The sequence below is a fragment of the Cavia porcellus genome, unplaced genomic scaffold (assembly GCF_034190915.1).
Source record: "Cavia porcellus strain 051 isolate PalLab524CR breed Dunkin Hartley unplaced genomic scaffold, mCavPor4.1 scaffold_10, whole genome shotgun sequence".
Taxonomy (NCBI): domain Eukaryota; kingdom Metazoa; phylum Chordata; class Mammalia; order Rodentia; family Caviidae; genus Cavia; species Cavia porcellus.
Window position 1 is genome coordinate 41,279,651 of NW_026947493.1, and position 18,960 is coordinate 41,298,610.

Sequence of the window (18,960 nt, forward strand, 5' to 3'; positions counted from 1 at the left end):
AGCCCAAGGATGTTGCAAACTAAGGACCCTGACCCCTGCTGAATCACTTAGTTAAATTTCTGACCTCAAATTGACACAATGAACAATATCCTAGAACCATAATGACTTGTCCTCTACACCCAGGATGTGGAGCTGCTGAGTCACTTAGTTAATTAAGCTTCTAGACTGCTCAAGTTGACACAGTATATAAACTGTAACATCTGTTTTGATGGCTGAGTAGTAATTTAGTGTTTTAAAAACACATCTTTTTAATCCATTCCTTGGTTGTTGGGCATTTGGGTTGTTTACAAGATTTAGCTATTGCAAAATGTGCTTCCATAGACATGGGTATGCATATATAATTGTTATAAGATGCTTTAATTCTTCCAAGAAGATACCCAAAAGTGAAGTAAGTCAAATGTGACCTCTAATCCTACTTCTGAGGGCTATCCACACTGATTTCCACAGTAGTTTCACCAGTCTACATTCCTACAGGCAGTGCAGAAGGTTCCTTTTTCCATACAGCTCCTCCAGCATTTGTTACTGGTTAATTTCTTGATGATTGCCATTCTTTCTAGAGTGAGATGGAATCTCAACATTGTTTTAATTTGTATCTCTTGAATGACCTGTAATACTGGATATTTTTCATAAATTTCTTTGCCATTTGTATTCCTTCCTCTGAGAGTACGTATTCAGGTGAACATTTTTGAATCGGGTGTTTAAATTGGGACATGGCTGATATTTTAAAAATTTTATATGTTCTGAATATTACTCTTCTGAGGGACAACAGGATAAATCTTTTTCACACTCTGTGGTTTGTCTTTCTACTCTCTTGGTAATTTCTTTTACAGTGTAAAAGCTTTTTAATAGGATGAGATCCAACAGCCAACATTATACTAAGTGGTTAAACAATGAAAGCTTTCACTTTCAGTGAAATCAGGAAGGCAAGGACGTCCATGATCAGTACTCCTATTTAATATGGTTCTGGAAACATTGGCCATGGCAATTTAATAAGAAAAAGAAATAAACGGGACAAGAATAGCAAAGAAAGAAGTTAAATTATTATTATTCTGATGGCATGATATTCTGCACACAAGACCCCCCCCCAAAAAAACCAGAAGATTTATAGATTTAGTAACCAGATTCAGTAGCACAGCTTCATACAAAGTCAGCATTCAAAAATCAGTAGCAAACAAGAAACACACCAAGAGAGAATTTTCACAATAGCACTAAAAAATGAAATACCTAGGAATCAATCTAACAAAGTAAGTAAAAGATCACTACACTGAAAACTACAGTGCTCTGAAAAAGGAGATCAAAGAGTATATCAGAAAATTAAAGAGATATTCTTTGTTCTTGGGTAGGAAAAAACAATATGGTGAAAATGGTACACTTCCAAAATTATTATACAGATTTAATGCAATCCCAATGAAAATATCATTACAGAAAACATTCATACAGTTCATTTGGAACTAGAAGAGACCTTGAACAGCAAAAACAATCCTAGGCAACAACGCTAAGGCAAGGGGAATCACAATCTCTGACTTGAAATTACACTATAAAGCTACTATGATAAAATAAAACAGCATCATATTGTACAAAACAATCAAAAAACAGACCAGAGGATCAATGGCACAGACTAAAGCCTGCAAAAACCACTCCAAATACAATCAGCCAATTTATCTTTGACAAAGGGTCAAGCATGTTCACTGGCAGAAAAATAGTTAAAAGTGCTTGAAAAACTGGCTTTCCATATGCTAAAAACTAAAACTAGATGCATGTCTCTCACAGTGCACTAAACTAAAATAAAAATGGATCAAAGATCTAAATATTAAAACAGAAACATGAAATGTGCTAAAAGAGACATTAGGTAAAACTCTTATGACGTAAGTGGAGACAAAGATTTCATGAACAAAACCCTGATCACATGGGAAATACTACAAAGAACTCTTTTTATTAAGGCTGAAAATTATTCCATTGTATATACTCATGCATGTATTTCCTAACTTTACTGTGTTGCTGATTTCTTTCTTTTCTCTTCCTTTGTGGTTCTTTCCTTTAAGTCTTCAAATAGTAGCAGTTTAAAAGTACAATGGCCATAGTGGATGTGTACAGTCAATCTGAGCACACAAGCTTGAGTATTGTCTGCTTTTGCTTTTATGAGGAGCCAAAATTTCAGGGCAAAAAATAAATAACAGGAAATAGATAGATCTTCTGTAAGTGGGATGAGAAAGAAGATATGGAAGGAGGGAAGGGGAAGATAGGGCAGGGGAAGGTGATGAAAAAGAGAATTAGGATTGTTATATATATATATATATATATATATATATATATATATATAACTCCATATATGTATATATCAATTCCATTTATATATGTATATATCATTTCCATCTCTCTCTCTCTCTCTCTCTCTCTATATATATATATATATATATATATATACTCCTAATGAGGAATCTAATCATTGCAAACTGCAAACATGTACTAATAAAAATTAAAGAAAAACTGAATTTTTTAAGAAAAATCACATGCACACACACAAAATATAGTCCTTTAATGGTTGTCCTGCTTTATTAATACATTAATTTTGTGATTTCTCCTAATTCAATCTGCATCATACAGATTTAGCTTATATTTATATTTCTGTATGCATCTAGTGTGTGTACTTTTGATCAATGTTGATGAAAGAATTTCCCATAAGTATCAGTGATAATCAAAGAGTGTATATATTTTGTTTTACGCAAGCTTTTAAAATTTTTAGAGTACAGAAAAATTTGATCTGTAGTTATGACCTCTAATGATGCTTATAGCTTTTCTTGTAATCTGCTTTATTGAGTTACAATCTATATATTGTAAGGTTGACCTTTACACATGCAGTCATATGAGATTTGATGCATGCATGCAATTGGAAAACCACAACAGTCAAGATATAGAATGTTTCTTACAACTAAAAACTTCCCTCTTGTCCCTTGAACCCATCCCTTCCCTCAGATATCTGACTATAGTTTTCAGAATATTATGTAAACAGAGTCAAGTGGTAGGTAGCCTTTACATTTAGCATATTGTTTTTGAAATTCATCCATCTTGTTGCTTGTATTGGTGACTCACTTTTATTTACTAAGTAATATGTAATTGTGTGATTGTACCACAGCTTATCTGTTCATCAGTGGAAGGACATTAGATTTACCAACAGATCTAGTGTTCATGAATTAGACTGCTATATTTGCCTAAAGGATTTCTTAGTATAGATGTTCACTTCTCTTGGAAAACACAAATGGAGGAATTGTCAGATCATAATAAATACATTTTAACCTCAATAGAATCTGTCCAAATTGTATTTCAAAATACTTCTACCATTTTGCTTTCCCAGCATCAGTATGTTCACATTCTAACAGCTCTATACGATTGCTAGTGTTTATCATCAGTTTGTTCATGATTTTTTAAGCTTTAGTCATTCTGTATATAACACTGGCACTTCAATATGCATTTTCCTAATGACTTATGGTATTTATTTTCTATTCATGTATATTATTCTATAATCTCAGGCAACATATATGTTAAATCTTTTGTTTAGTTGGTAAATTCGTTTTCTTCTTTTTGTTGTTATAGCATATTTAAATATCGGGATGCCAGTGCTTCATCAAATAAAACAAATTGTAAATGTACTCCTGTAATCTGTGTAATATTTTAATTCTTTTGAAGAATTGAAGTTGTTAATTTTATAAAGACAAAGTTAATCAACTTTTTTATTATAATTTTGGTGATTTGTGTGAAAACCATTGGCCAAAACTAAAAGATTTTTTTATTTTTTCTGAAATGTTTATAGTTTTAGATTTAATTAGGCCTAAAATTTAAATTTAGGTTTGTGAAATGTTTTTGACTAATTTTCATAATTTTGTAAACTATGCTTTTTGTGCATCTATTTAGGTAAATAGGCTTTGACATAGTAAATTATGTTGATTATTTTTGTAAAGTGAACCAGCTCTGCATTTCTGAGATAAACTTCACTTGCATTTTGTATTAGCCTTTTAATTTGGGTTCAATTTAATAATATTTTACTAAGAATTTTTGCATCAATATTTACAGGGTATACAGGTCTATAGTGTATTGTATGAAAGTTTTTATCTGGTTTTAGTATCAAAGAAATCATGGCATTATAAACTGAGTTCCACATTTTAGATGTTCTGGAAAAGTTTATGTCATATTGTCATATTTTTTCCTTGACTAGTTCAAAGACTTCACTGCATAAACCTGGGCCTGAAGGTTTGTTTTTTGGGGTTTTTTGTTCGTTTGTTTGTTGTATGTGTACTCTTTTTTGTTTGATTGCTTGCTTGTTGAGATTCTAAATGTTAGGTAGATTCAATTCTTTAGTAAATGCAAGAATATTATAGTTTTTTTGAAAGGGCTTTGGTAGTTTGTGTCTTTTAAGAAATGTTTATATTTCATCAAAGTTGTTGAACCAAACAGTGTCATTTTAAAATTTTTACAGTGGTCATGAGGTCTGTTGTAATGTCAACATTTTCATCCTACAACTTGTAATTTGTTCTTTCTCTTTTGACCTTGGCTGTTTTAGCTTTATGTGTGTCAATTTTTATAAGTCTTTTAAAATAACCAATTTTTGATTGCATTAGTTCTTTCCTATTTATTTCATTCTGCCAATTTTATTTCATTCATTGTCTTTATTTTCCCTAATTATTCTTGCTTTGGGTTCAATTTGCTCTTTTCCCAGTTACTCAAAGTAGTATCTCCGATCACTGATTTATGAACCTTCTGTCAGCTCTCATTCAGCATTATCATGCAAACACATGGGAAAGTCTTTTGAAGACAATATGGGATGATATGATTGGCAGATATGAACAAGCAGAGATTTTATAAGAAACACATGTGTTCTAATTCAAACTCTTTAGTTAAAACATCAGGTAATGATTACTTAAATCTTAATATAATTTTTAAAGACTTAGAATAAGTTATTCAACATGAAATGGTGCATCTAGAATAGTCATTCCAGTATGAGGCAAAGGCATAAAGTAAAACAAATTCACCATCTTAAGACCAGATCACAACTCTAACAGTAATTTATACCTAAGTACTTCCATATTCCACATGAGATAGGAAAAGGAGGTTGCCACTTAAAGTACCAAACCAGAGATAATGAAATAAGCTAAACAGGAACAAGTTAGGTATACAAGAGCTGGAAAAAACAGCAAACTTACTTCAAATTCTGTGTTCTATTAATAGGAAAATCAAGAGCAAGGGAGGTAAATTCAACCATTATACTCTAAATAACAAGGTCAGAATTGAGTTTCCTTGAAAACTTTGTTACACCCAAATTCTCAGACTTCTGAAGGCAGGGATCATGTTACATTGTTTCTCTGGTTCACTTATTGAAGAATATAAATCTGTGTATTATTTCATAATTAATAAGTGTTAGAAATAGAAACACAGGAAACCTGAAGGGGAATGTTGAGCTTACAAAACAAATCATCTAAAAAAATTCATTAGACTCTACTACTATTTTTCTTTAAAGGAAGAAGAGCCTTATATTTGATCACTGTTGTTTTTCTCCTCTCAGGCCTTAGTAGCCCTTCTGCCTGAAGAGCTTATTTCCCCTAGCTTCATTCTTTCACATTCAGCTTCTTTGAAGAGCAATCTGAGTTCATATATATGTACACACAATTTTTCTTTGTTTTTTTTTTTACTGCAGCACTCCACTTCAAATGGTAAACCCACTGAAATGCTACAATTCCAGGACTCGACTTTCTGCTGATTTGAGCCTGTTGATCCTCCATGTACTGGTGGGCAGGGGAGGATTCTCTACGTTCTGGTTCAGTCTGCATTGCAGGCGGGCACACGCCTTACCTAGGTGCAGCTGAGTCTTAGGTTGTGACTTTCTCAGAATCTTGTTCCTCTTCCAGTTGCTGATTGCCCTAATAATTTGGGACCAAGATAATGTCCCGCTTTGCAACCCAAAAATGTAGTGTTTTTTTCTGTTTTCTTTTCTTAGCTTTCATGAGTCTTCTCATGTAGCCTAATAGTGGTATGTACTTTTCCTTAAGTGATTGAAAGATTTTTTTATATGTTTTAGGCATAAAATGGTAGAAGAAACAAGGTGGGCTTTGAGTCTTCTATCACAGTTTTTGTTCCCTTTCCTTGAATTCCATAAGAAAAATCTTCTCCACTGCTCTCCTTGTCTTCAGTCTTTCTTGTGAGCCCCCGATGTTGGCCATAGATAAGAAACAGGTGGATTTGTCTTTTTCTTGTTGTCCCTGGCTGCATGGGTCCTATAGTCTCACAATAGTTCACATTGAACATTTAGCATTTTATTAAAACTTTTAGCTCATTTATTCTTGCCACCTTGTGTAATAGCTGGTGTTTGTCTTAGGTAATCAAATCTCATTCTGGCTTTTTTTTCTTGGAAACAGCTATCTTTCCTTAGACTTCAGACTATTTGGAATTTTATGACCTGAGATCTTTAATATTTTCAAAGAAAACTTTGGGCTTTGTGTGTGTGTGTGTGTGTGTGTGTGTGTGTGTGTGTGTGTGTGTATGCACATGCAGAGTATTGACACAGAACTACATCCTCCATCCTTTTTATTTTTTTAATTCTGAGACACTCTTTCTAATACACTGAATCAACAGACTGGACTTGAGCTTGCGATCTTTCCACCTCCACCTTCCAGTTTGCTGGGATTACAAGCATTCACCACCACATCAAGTTGACATTTTATTTTGTATACTGTTATCTTTCTTAATCTATTTTCGTGTTGCTGTACCAGAAACTCAGAGACAAGACAAATTTATTTCTCACAATTCTGGAAGCTGTGAAATCTGTGACTAATAAGCATTTGGTGAAGTCCTTCTTGCTGTACTATATTATAATGGAAGACATTACCTGAATGAAAGTGAGCAAGTATGTGAACTTTTGATCACAGTGACAAAATATCTCAGAAGACAACTTAAAGAAGGAAAGGTTTATTTTAGCTGACAGGTAATTCAGTCCATTGGAGGCTGGTTCTATTGCTTTTAAGGAGAAACATCAAGACAGAGGGGCATGGCCAAGGAAATTTGCTTACATTATGGCAGCCAGGAAGCATAGAGAAGCAGAGAAGAAGGAGGTGGGATCAAGTTATAGTCCTAGAACCATGCCACCACAATCTACTCCCTTCAACTAATGCCCACCTCCTCAGATTCTATCGCTTCCATCAAATTATGAACCCAATAGATTAAACCAGTCACAAAGTTAGATCCTACCTGATCCAATAGCCTTCCAAAGTCCTATCTCTGAACATTGCTGCATGGGGGACCAAACCTTCAACACACAAGCTTTATATCCAAATCATGCCAGAGAGGAAGAAAGGGAAGAAGTGAGAGGGGTACAAAAGAGAGAGAGAAATAGGGAGAGAGAGATAAATAGGGAGAGAGACAGAGAGAGAGGAAGAGACAGAGAGAAAAATCTAATTCACAACATCCAGCTGTTGTATAGTTGGCATTTATTTATACTTGACAATGGAGTTTCCATAGCCTAATCACCTCTCAAAGGAATCACATCCTATAATTGCTGCACTGAGGAACAAGTTTCCTACACATGCACTTTGAGGGAGTATATTCAAACTGTAACATTACTTTTGTTTCTTTTTTAAATTGGAATGATATTTTTTCTGGCTTTTAATACTTCAAGAGGAAATCAAAAGTTTTGATTTCATTTTAGAAAGATTTTTTTTTTTTATCGATTCCAGGGATCGAACTCACGACCGCCTGCTTGCAAGGCAGGTGCTTATGCCACTGAGCTAAATCCCCAGCCCCTAGAAAGATGTTTCTGATGAATAATTGTAAGTTTACAAGATTTTTGATATTTCATATTTTTAAAAGACATTAACCAGTTGTCTTTGGGCTTGTAGGATTTCTGGTATAAATTCTGCTGGTTTTTGTTCCTTTGTAAATATTCTGTCTTTTTCTTCCTCTGTGTGCTTATAAAATGTTCGTTTACTTCATAATCATTCTTTCTTTGCAGTTTGATTATACTTTTCATGTCTCTTTTACCTTTTTTTGCCTAAACTTTGTTGAATTTTTGGATCTTTCAGTTTGTAATTTTCACCAAACTTGTAGTTTTCTATAATTATTTCATCACATTTTTCCTGTTGTCCTGTGATTCTAATTATATTAACACTTGAAATTTTCCATATATCTGATGCTTATCATAGCTTTTATTTTTTATTACTATTTCACTCGATTTCATTTGAAAAGTTGCTGTTTCTACATCTTACATAGTTTCTAATTCTGTGTCTGAGAATTCACTAATTATTTCTCTGCCTAGATAAGCATAGAAAGCTAATTCATAAAATTTAAATCCTGCTCAGAGCCAATTCATAGTGGTCTCCAACAGTCTTATATATTCCATTATTCTTCTCAATATTTTCCTGATTTCTTCTATTGTTTAAACATACAAAGTCTATTTCTAATAGTAGATTTAATGCTATTTGATAGCATCTGATAATAGTATCGGATAATTCTCTCTATAATTTATTTGCCTATTGGTATTGCTTACTATATTTCCTGGTTTGAAATTTCATTTTACTGATTTTTGCATGAGTTGTGTTTTGTTTTGTTTTACTAGGCATCATAAATTTTATAATGTATATTTAAAATTTATTGGCTCTTTGGAAGGACACGGTGAAGAATATGGCTTTATGAGTACTTTTTTTATTTAGGCTTCAAAAAAAATTTTTTCTGTCTTTTTTCCTTTTATCGGTACCAAGGATTGAACTCACGACTGCCTGCTTGCAAGGCAGGCGCTTATGCCGCTGAGCTAAATCCCCAGCCCCTAGGCTTCAAAATTTTGAAATCTTTATAAATTCATTTATTTCATTAAGATTAAATAAAATGTAATTCAGTAAAAAAACACACATGATCCCTAATTATTGAGGAAACATCTTTCTTTTTAAAATTTATTTTGAAGAGAATAAAACTAATTGAAGTAAAACAGAATGGAGTTAATCAAAACAAAACAATGAATGTGGTACAAGACTTCAAAACAAGATAAGAGGAAATCTACAATGGCTACTATACTGTCTTTTGTTATCTTCAAAATAACTGCCCATATCTTCAAGTACAACAAAATCAAAGAAAACAGAACAGATTAAAACCAATAAAAGCAGAACAATAAAAGCAATACTAGGCTTTAAAACAAGATACTAGGAAATCAATGATGTGGACCATAATATATTGTGTTATCTTTGAATTAGCTGCCTATGCCATCAAATATAATAAAATCAAATATAACAAAGCAGGTTAAAACCAGACTAATCAGGACAATTAAAAGACAATACAGAGTTTCAAAACATAGTAAAATTAACAATGACCACTTTCTTCCATTTTTAGACATTTCCTCCCTTTGCACTTTCACATTATCTATTGTGCATTTTGGATCCCACTAACTCCTTTAGTTTTTTATACTAGGAAGACAACAGAATGTTCACCCATGTGACTCTGAACTGTTGCACTCATGAGCATGATCTCAACTTGTACCCATTTACCTCCAAGAGCCTCAACGTTATCTTTCTTTATAAGTAAGCAGCTTTTCATTGTATAAAAATGCCATGTCTTTCTTATTCATTCTGCAGCTGATGGGCAAGCTACTGCCATTTGTGATGGTTCCCTGTCACATAAAGCATTGTTCTCTCTCCTTTGACTTTCAGTGTATAAACACCCTTTTGAACTAAATGTGTTTCTTGTACAAAGCATATTGATGGATCCTGTCTCCTGATCCACTCTGCCTGTGTTTCTTTTTATTAGTGAATTGAAGTCCTCTACATTAATGACTATGGCCAATATGCTTTGCCTCATCTCTGCCGTGCTATGTTCCTGCCACTGGCTGCCTATTTTTCTCTTCCATTCAATAGCCTGCCCCACTTGGTGATCCTCCCCTACCACTGTTCCTGGAACTGTGGTCTTCTTCCTTTTTTTTTTAATCTCTCTCTAGAATGTCCTTCAGTATTCTTTGTTGGGTTGGTCTAGTGGTTAATTCCTTCAGTTGTTCCTTGTCATGAAAGTATCTTGTTTCTCCATTAATTTTGAAAGATAGTTTTTTAGGGTACATCAATATGCGCTGGAAGTTGTTTTGTTTCAGGATTTGAAATACTTCACTCCAAGCTCTTCTTAACTTGATGGTTTGTGTTGAGAAGTCTCATGATTGTGATGGATTTTCCTTTATAGGTGATCTGTCTCTTCTCTAACAGCTTTTAATATTTTGTTCTTATGTTGAATTTCTGAAATGTTGATTATTGTATGTCTTGGTGTAGATTTATTTTTGATTATGGGTAGCTGGAGTTCTATATGCCTCACTTATCTGTATATCAGATCCTTTCCCCATATTTAGGAAGTTTTCTGCTGTTACTTCTGTAAATAGAATCTTAATGTCATTTGTGTTGACCTCCAGTTTTTCACTAACACCTGTTATTCTTAAGTTATTTTGCTTCATGCCATCTTGTAGTCATTGAATTTCTATTTCCTGGTTCCTTGTTATTTGTAAGAGATCTTTCCTTTCATGATCAAAAGCTGCAAACTTGTCTTCAAGGTCTGAAAGTCTATCTTCAGTTTCTTTCAAGTGGTTTTGCCAGCTTTCAATGACTTTTTTAATTTCCTGGATATCTCTTTGAAACTGTTTTGTGTACTCTGAATTTTTTTATATTGTTCTCTCAAGGTTTCCTCATTTTTTCCTATGGTCCTCTATATTTTTATCAATGTATTCTCTAGAGGTGCTTAGCAATTCTTTTATTATGTTTTACATTTCTTCTTTTACCTGAGATAGTATTTCTGCTCCAATTTCTGTTATAGCCTCATAAAGTTGTTTCTTTACTTCAATTGTTATCACTTCAGAAACTTTAGGTGTGTGACTCCTGACCTCTTCCATGTTTAGATCTCTTGAACTTGCTCTGCTTGCGTGGGATAGGGACACCTTTTGCTTCTTCCTCTTGGCATATTCCTAGGTTCTTCCATACACGAAGGTAGTGGGATCCCAGGCACTACATGCATTGGCTAAAGTTTGTCCAAAGCATGATTGTTTGGGTCTCGTGGCCAGTGTTGGCTATGGGTAGCTGATGGTTGTCATTGTGCGCTATGGTGTAGGGCTGGCTGCTGCTTTTCCCTGCCTGCACTAACTACCATCAGCAGGGAACCTCCACAATGACTGGAGTGTGTACATGTGTGGGACTGGCCCACTGCTCCCAACCTGAGCTTGTTACCCAAGGGGATCCCCCAGGATAGTGTTGAGGAAACATCTAGATGCTATGTGAGTCTTCCTAAGAGGCCAAGGTATTTCTACTATTGCTGATTGATGCCCAACCCTATCTCAGCCACAAGCATCACTGTACTTATCTCTTATTTCTTGTAGTTTTTACACTTCTTTGTACAGCTTCTGGTACTTTCAGATCAGCCCACAGTTGAACACTCAAGAAAAATTCTCTGTAGCTCTCCTGAGCCATGTCTATGCAATTCCTTTTTCTGAGGATTTTTCTTCTGTTTGTCTATAAACTTTAGCCACCAGGGCCTTCCTGAACTTAGTCTTTCCTATTAAGCAAGGCCTCTGGGCTTGGCTTGGGTTTACCTTTACCATGAGGCATGGACAGTTTCTTTGGTAATTTAACACAGTCAACTGTAGATCTCAAATTTGTGTTTGTTTTCCTCAGGGATCACTGTTTTGGATTGTCTGCTGGTGAATATCTGAAAACTGTGTTTCATGCATTTTATATACTTGTGTAGTTACTAAGGTAAGAGGACAAATTTCATCCCTGTAAGTCCTTCATGGGCTCCTTGAGCCTATTGCATGCTATACTGCAGTTCAGAAACTTGGTTTAATCCAAACTTCTGCCCATTCTGGTTTCTGAGATGCCAGGAGGATGCTGGAGGGAATCACATAAATGTGAGCAATGGTGACATTACACTTTTATAGTCTTCAATTTAGGCTGCCTTCTCAACACTGTTTCCCATTACAGCTGTTTCAAAGGTTTGCCAACTGCTTCCCATCCCCAATTCCAACTCCAGAATCTTTCTCTAAGCAAATTAACCTTTTGCAAAAATATGCTCTAGAGGAGATTGAAAGCATCTTAACAGAAATTCTTCAAATCTCCCATCAGTATGCCTAAAAATACAACTTTTTACAGGCCCTTACTCTGTACTCATTAGAAAATTCCTTCTATTTTTTTAGTGAACTTGATCACATATTTATTCTTTTGTTGTTGTGCTTTTTAGTATATTTTTATCATTACTGTAATATTTTCTGATATAATTATTGCTAATGATTAAAACTTTATGAAAGAGTAAGAACCATTGCAAACATGTATCATAAAAATAACTTACTTTTAAAGTCAGCTATTGCTATTTATTTCACTGCAGTGAACTACTCTCTTAAAGAACATTTTCTATAATCTTGAATTAAAGAACATTTTCTATAATCTTGAAAGTGGCCATTAGAGGCTGCTATGCAGACAGCTGTTGTCTTTCAAATAACTAGTTCCTTGGTGCTTTTCTTGGCCAAACTCTTTCTCTCAAAATCCCCAGTTGACTTCCTGTCTTTTACAAAGTAAAAGACAAAATTTTAAAATGGCAGACAACAACATGCATAGGCTACTCTACCCAAAAAACTCATTGATAGTAAAGTTAAGCTCTTTTGTTATTTTTGTTACTCATTTTTATTTCTTCTATGGCTTTTGATGATTTTGATTTATCTGTTAAGAAAATTTCATAGTTTGGACGTATTTTACTTATTTGTAGTCAAGCTAGTTATTCAGATTATCTGTTTATCTGTCTTTTGATCATTTAATCTAAAAATTCTAGAATAGTTTTGAAAAATGGTTTATAATTACTGTGGCTTTAATTCTCACATATTAACAGCTTTGCTTTTTTTTTTTTTTTTTTTTTTTTTTCTGTCTTTTTCCTTTTTATCGGTACCAGGGATCGAACTCACGACCGCTTGCTTGCAAGGCAGGCGCTTATGCGGCTGAGCTAAATCCTCAGCCCCTCAGCTTTGCTTTTGATATTATTGAATATTCAAGTATAAAAATGTTTAGACTTTTATCACATTTCTGATAGTTTTCAAGTCCTTGGCTGTATAATTTCTACTTAACTATTAAACTTCCTTGTTCCAAAATGCTATCAGTCTTAAAATTTGTCTTTAGAACTTACAGTTTTTCTAAGGTTTTGGTTTAAATAAATCCTTTTCTTTGTATTTGCTACTTTTCATGTATTTATCATGGAGATTTCTCAAAAGTATATTTCTTTTCTGAATTTATCCACTTTCTATCTTTAAACTTCTGTTCTTATCTAGATCTTTGTTGCATTCCTATAGACCTGCTGAAGTTATTTTAAATTAAAAAACATCTGAAAGGAAACATGCAAACAAAGCAACAGGTAACCTTCACTCAAATTATTTTCTTAAATTTGAACACACTTCTAGTTCTCACTTTTATTTTTTTTAATTGTTTGTCTTTTCAGTCAAGTTACATAAAAATTTAAAACCACAGATTTATTACATTTACTTTTTCTATCCTCCCTAAAATCAGTACTCCTCACTCACATCACTGTGGAATCTGCTCAAGGAAAATTTATGACTGCTACATTCAATAACTCTTGGTCAAGCCTTGTACTATTTGATCATTTCTCCACTTAATATCTTTTAACTTTGTTGGGAAAATAATTCTATCCTTCAACTTTTATGAATACTCACCTTTTGGGCTCCTTGGCTATTCATGATTCTTTGGGTTCCATTACAAACTTAAGTTTACCTCCATTTGTGACTTTATCCATAATGTATGGTTCACTCTGAGTTCTGTATCTTGATATAAATTTCTCTCCTAAACACACAGAATGCTAGACAGTCTATGTGGATAACCTTTAAAAAACTGAGAAAATACATATAAAACTGAATTTATTGTCTTGTGTCCACTATACAAAGTACCTGAATGCTTTTGTTATACCTATTCAATTGTAGTTCATTTCTTTCTGCCATATCAGAGACTATTCAAGTGGAAGGCTATGGCATTTTAAGGTCAAAAGTCTCTCAGACCCCTGCAGAGTGCATCTTTCTACATGGAAACTCACGGAATATTTTTTGTCTTTGTGATGAATATGAAAGCATAACAAGATGGAAAACTAATGTCTTGGCCCATCAGTCCTTGAGGGCAGAGACCGAGTGTTACCATAGATTCATTCTTGATTCTTGATTCTAAATGGTATGAGAAAAAAAAATCAAAATTTGTCCTCAATAATCCTAATGCTAAACCATTGTAAATGAAATAAATTCTTCTGCAAAATTGAAATTTTTATGCTAAATGAAATTTAAGCCCACAGATTTATTACATTCACTTTTCCTACTTTTCCTAAAATCAATACTCCTCACTCACATCACTGTAGAATCTGCTCAAGGAAAATTTATAACTGCTACACTCAATGAGTCTGTCAAGCCTTATATTATTTGGATGCCAAGTTATCTACAGATAAATTTGGGTGGCTATAAGATAAGCAAGTTAAAAAATATTCATAATTTCTAGTCATTCATGTAACTTTAGTTTATCAAAGAATAAAGTTATTGTCCATTTAACTTGTAGATATATCAACTTTGTTACTTGTCATGCAAAAATATGTCATACTTTCGAACCCTAGTGCTTCTTCTTTGAATACTGTTGACTCTTTTATTGCATGCCCTAAAAGGTTCTGCCAGTTTTAAACCTGAGGCTAGTATCCCATCTGTTTAACTGGAGACCATCGAATCCTAACAGACACTTCATTTTTTAGGAGGTATTTCCAGTGTTCTGTGAAACCAAAATTTCCACTTGGTGCTGCACATATCTTTCTGAATCTGACAATGCATTGAGCACAATGGGGTAAATTCCCAGATGCCCTTGCCACTATGGAGATTGGCTCAAGTTTGACCAACAATAGAAATCTAGAGAACAGAAAGTCACAATGAAAGATGCTCTCCGGCAATCCAATTTGGTGCAGACTCACAACATTCCTCATATACTCAGTGAAGTTAAAGAAATTTGGTAGGTTTAAACCACACACAGTCCAAGATGAAGGATGAGAATAACCCAGGTTTGCCCCAGAACTCTAGTCTCTTTAATATTAAAATAATTATCAAAGATAATCCTGTAGATTAATGTAGACCTGGACTGATTTATTAAAATAATTTTACTTGCATTGTATAGTCTCCTTCCTGTATACAATTTTCTCAGACACTCCTATTTTAAAATTTAAGGTACTTTTGTATTCCTGAATATTTACATAGGTTATCAAAATTTATTTGTTTTTCATAGAGGTTATGATTATTATATTGAAATTTTATATTTATTCTTTTTCTAGATTAACTATGATATCTGATACTGTTTCATTATTTTTTACATTGACTATTATGTACCAAGTTCAACTCTGGCTGAAAGCTACTCGTTTGATTATTTTAAGAGCCTGCTACTATGCAATCACTGATTTGCAAGTAAGGAAAAGAAGGATGCTAGATAGTCCTTACCAATTTCACAAAAGTACTACTTTATATTGTTATTATGGAAACATACTTCTGTTTTATATTTATTATTTCTCAGCATTATATTAATATTATATTTAAAATATTATTAAATATTTTAATATTTATATTAAATATTATTAAATAATATTAATATTATATTTAAAATATTATTATATTTAATTATAAAATATTATTATATTTTCTGTTGCCAGAAAATAACTGGTTTGTATAAATGAAAGGATTTCCAAAAGTAATTTTTTATTCTCACCCTCAATTTTTCTTAATATATTTTCTAGCCTTCCTGTTGTTCTATAGTCTTCATATAATTCTGTCACTTTTGGTATTTTAATGCTTGTTTCAGGTAATATCTCACTGAAAGCTTTTGCTAAATATTTTCATCTTCAAAATTAATTTTAAAATGCTTTGATTTTTATTCTTCACCTCATGTCTCCTTCTGTGTGACATATTACTTATCTGTGCTCTTCAGTTTTTATGCCATTGAATGCTGCACATCAGATTTCTTGGCAACAGTGTAGATAAGTTTTCATCTCCCAAGGCATGTATTTCAATAATTATTGAGATTTGTGACTTTCCAGCTCTGACTGCCTTTCATTTCACTCATGTGTGATTTGAAGGTCGCCTAGTTTAGAAAACTTGCCTGACCACCAGAAATTTCCAAATTAGCAGAAAAGATCAGCAGGACATATGAACATTAAGGTGCAGAGAGGTTCCACATTCACTAACACATAGCTTTTGAGAATTTATGAATGGAGGCATGTGAGACAGAATGAAATAGAATAATTTATGTAGACCTGCCACTAACTCCCCCATGAATACACTGCAATGTCAGAAATTTGCTAAAGTATCATATAGGTTCTATAATTTTTACTGTGTTTACTATGAGTTACACTGAGAAATCCAAGCTGCTCTTATTTTTAGCCTTTTACTTTTGTCCAGCTGCTATAGCATGGATCTTGAATGCTTCCCAAAGGCTGTGTGTCACAGTCTTGTCCCTCAGGTAGCACGATGGGGAGGCGGAAGAACTTAGTGTCCCTGGGCCGTGCCCTCGAATGAGATGGTGGTACTTCAGTTGCTTCTTCCTCCTCTCTTTTTATGTCCTAGCCCTAAGATGAGTGGTTTTGCTCCATAATATGCTCCTGCCAAGATGTGCTGTCCTTCCCTCACCAGTAGCCTGAAAGCAATGACCCTGCTTGATCATAAACTAAAACCTCCAAGCACTACAAGCCAGAATAAATCCTTTCCTTTCATAGCTTGATTTATCTCAGGTATTTGCAATAGTAACGGGAAGCTGATTATCACACTGAACTTTTTGGCCCTAAAGATCTCAAAAATATAGATTTTAACCAACTCTGGCAAATTTTATTGCCCATAGTAAAAGAATTGGAAGAATTAAGTCTGTTTCTTTCCCCACTCAGACTTTCTCAAGCTCATATACAGAAACAGAGCCAGTAAAAATCAAGGTGTTTCCAAACATATTAGTCACTCATTTATTCATTAATCTGTCAACAATGGAGTGCTTTTATACATGAGGACTGTTTATGCTTTGGGCATACAGTGATAAATATAAATGAGGGTGGATGAATTGTCTATGTACCCAAATATTTGCTTAAATAATGAAAACTATTTACCAGCATGATTTGTACTATTTCATCTTATCCATTCTTAGATAAGAAACTAAAATAAGCAGTATGAGAATAGTAATCTTGCCTGGAAAGCAAATCCAAATTGGATAGTTTAATAAAAGTACTAAAATATATCACATATTAAAAATGAGTAAGAGAAAATAGCATAGATTTTGATGCAAAGAGAATAGTTAATAAGTATATTTTTCACTATATTATTGCTAGTCCTACTTATAGACCTACTTATAAGGCCTACTTATAGAAATCGAAACACTTAGAAACTGTATTTGGTTGTTCATTGATTAAAGGAGTATTTTTTTCTTCTCAATGAGATATTTTAAAATATTTGTCACAGGGAAAAGAATCAAGACTGAATTTAATGCCTACTTATTCTACTATACTATGTAAGTGTGTAAGTTCTGCACGATTTAGAACTGCATAACATAGTTTGAAGCTGATGACATCTTGACTATTTCAGAAGTTTGGAAGAGTTTTTAATTCACAAGAAAAGATGTAAGATGAATATTCTGATTTTATGAGTTCTTGAATCTCCCCATTTTCATTAACTTGTCCCTTCTGTATTTAAACTATTTTTGTAATAAAAGAAAATTGATATTTTAATGTACTTTCATGGATCCAAGTATCATTTTTAAGGTGAAGATGACATTTTAAAATTATGTTATTGTAGTTATTTTATCAAGATCTTATTTACTCATTAATCTACAAACTCAAGGCAGAAACCATTTTTGTTTCTTAATTTGTGTTGTTCTACAGGTCTAGCATAATTCATGACAATTTCTAGGTTTTATATAAATATACATTGAATGCCTAAAATCCTTAGGTCTTAGGTCTTGTACCCTGCATTAGATGTTGAGGATAAGCAGTCAATTCTAAAACTAAAGATTTCTTCAAGTATCTCTCAGTTAGTGAGGGAGTTATGGGGAAAGATGTAGACTTCCCTTTGCCAATTTCCATTTCCTTCCATCACAAATCAATATAGCCATTCAACAGCATTTCTTGAGCACCTATAATGTGTCAGACACTCCTTGAGATGGAGATAATCAGTGAACAAAAGGCAGGTACCTACCTTTGTGGAATTTAAAATTTGAAGACTGCTGAGTTTTTTAGATTGATATTTCATGGTACCCAGATACAGCAATATAGTACTCATAAGGTCTAAACATCTTTTAGTTGACTTAGTTTAATAAGATATCTTACCCAAAGTAAATGTTTATATATTGCTTAGTTTTCTACACTCAACATTACCACTCTTCTTTGAACTTCTTGTAATGAACTCCTTATCCTCTTCTAGTTAGACTGGGCCCCCATGAAGCAAACTCGCTCACAGATCTTGCAGGACTGCTGCCATCTCAGGACTTGTGATTTGGAAAACAATCCTCTGGTGTAAGTACTTTTTCTGCAGGACTTATTCAGTAGTCTCGCAGACTTGGTTTCCATTTGTTTACTCTCTGGTACCTTCATTCTGTACCTCAGGCTACTGGCAGGAATAAGCATCACTTAAAAAGTAATTTAGGAAATAAGTATACTTCCCCCAGGGTTCAAATAAAAGAAAAAGTTGTAGTAAATAGCTAATGTAAGCAAAAGGTGCCTTGGGGGAACCCTAAGACACACTTCTTTCAAACTAGCAATAACTTCTGGTGCTATTGGTCCTGAGGCAGCAGCCGTCAACATTGTTTAAAAATGCTCCCTTATGGTGTTCTCATTAATTAACTGCACTGTTTGTTGATTCTAGATTGATTCAGTTTGCTCTCCAGAGAGTGTTTGTGGAAAGTCACTAATGCCTTGATGTAGAATTGCTTC

The 18,960-nt window shown here is 33.6% G+C and overlaps 1 long non-coding RNA gene across 1 annotated transcript in view; it reads left to right on the forward strand.

The window, feature by feature from the left end:
• LOC134477887 (uncharacterized) overlaps window positions 1-18,960 on the forward strand; it is a 139,742-nt gene that overhangs the window by 80,502 nt on the left and 40,280 nt on the right. The window contains exon 5 of the long non-coding RNA XR_010050150.1: window positions 18,452-18,543. This is a non-coding gene — a long non-coding RNA (uncharacterized LOC134477887). The remainder of the gene's footprint in view (window positions 1-18,451; window positions 18,544-18,960) is intronic.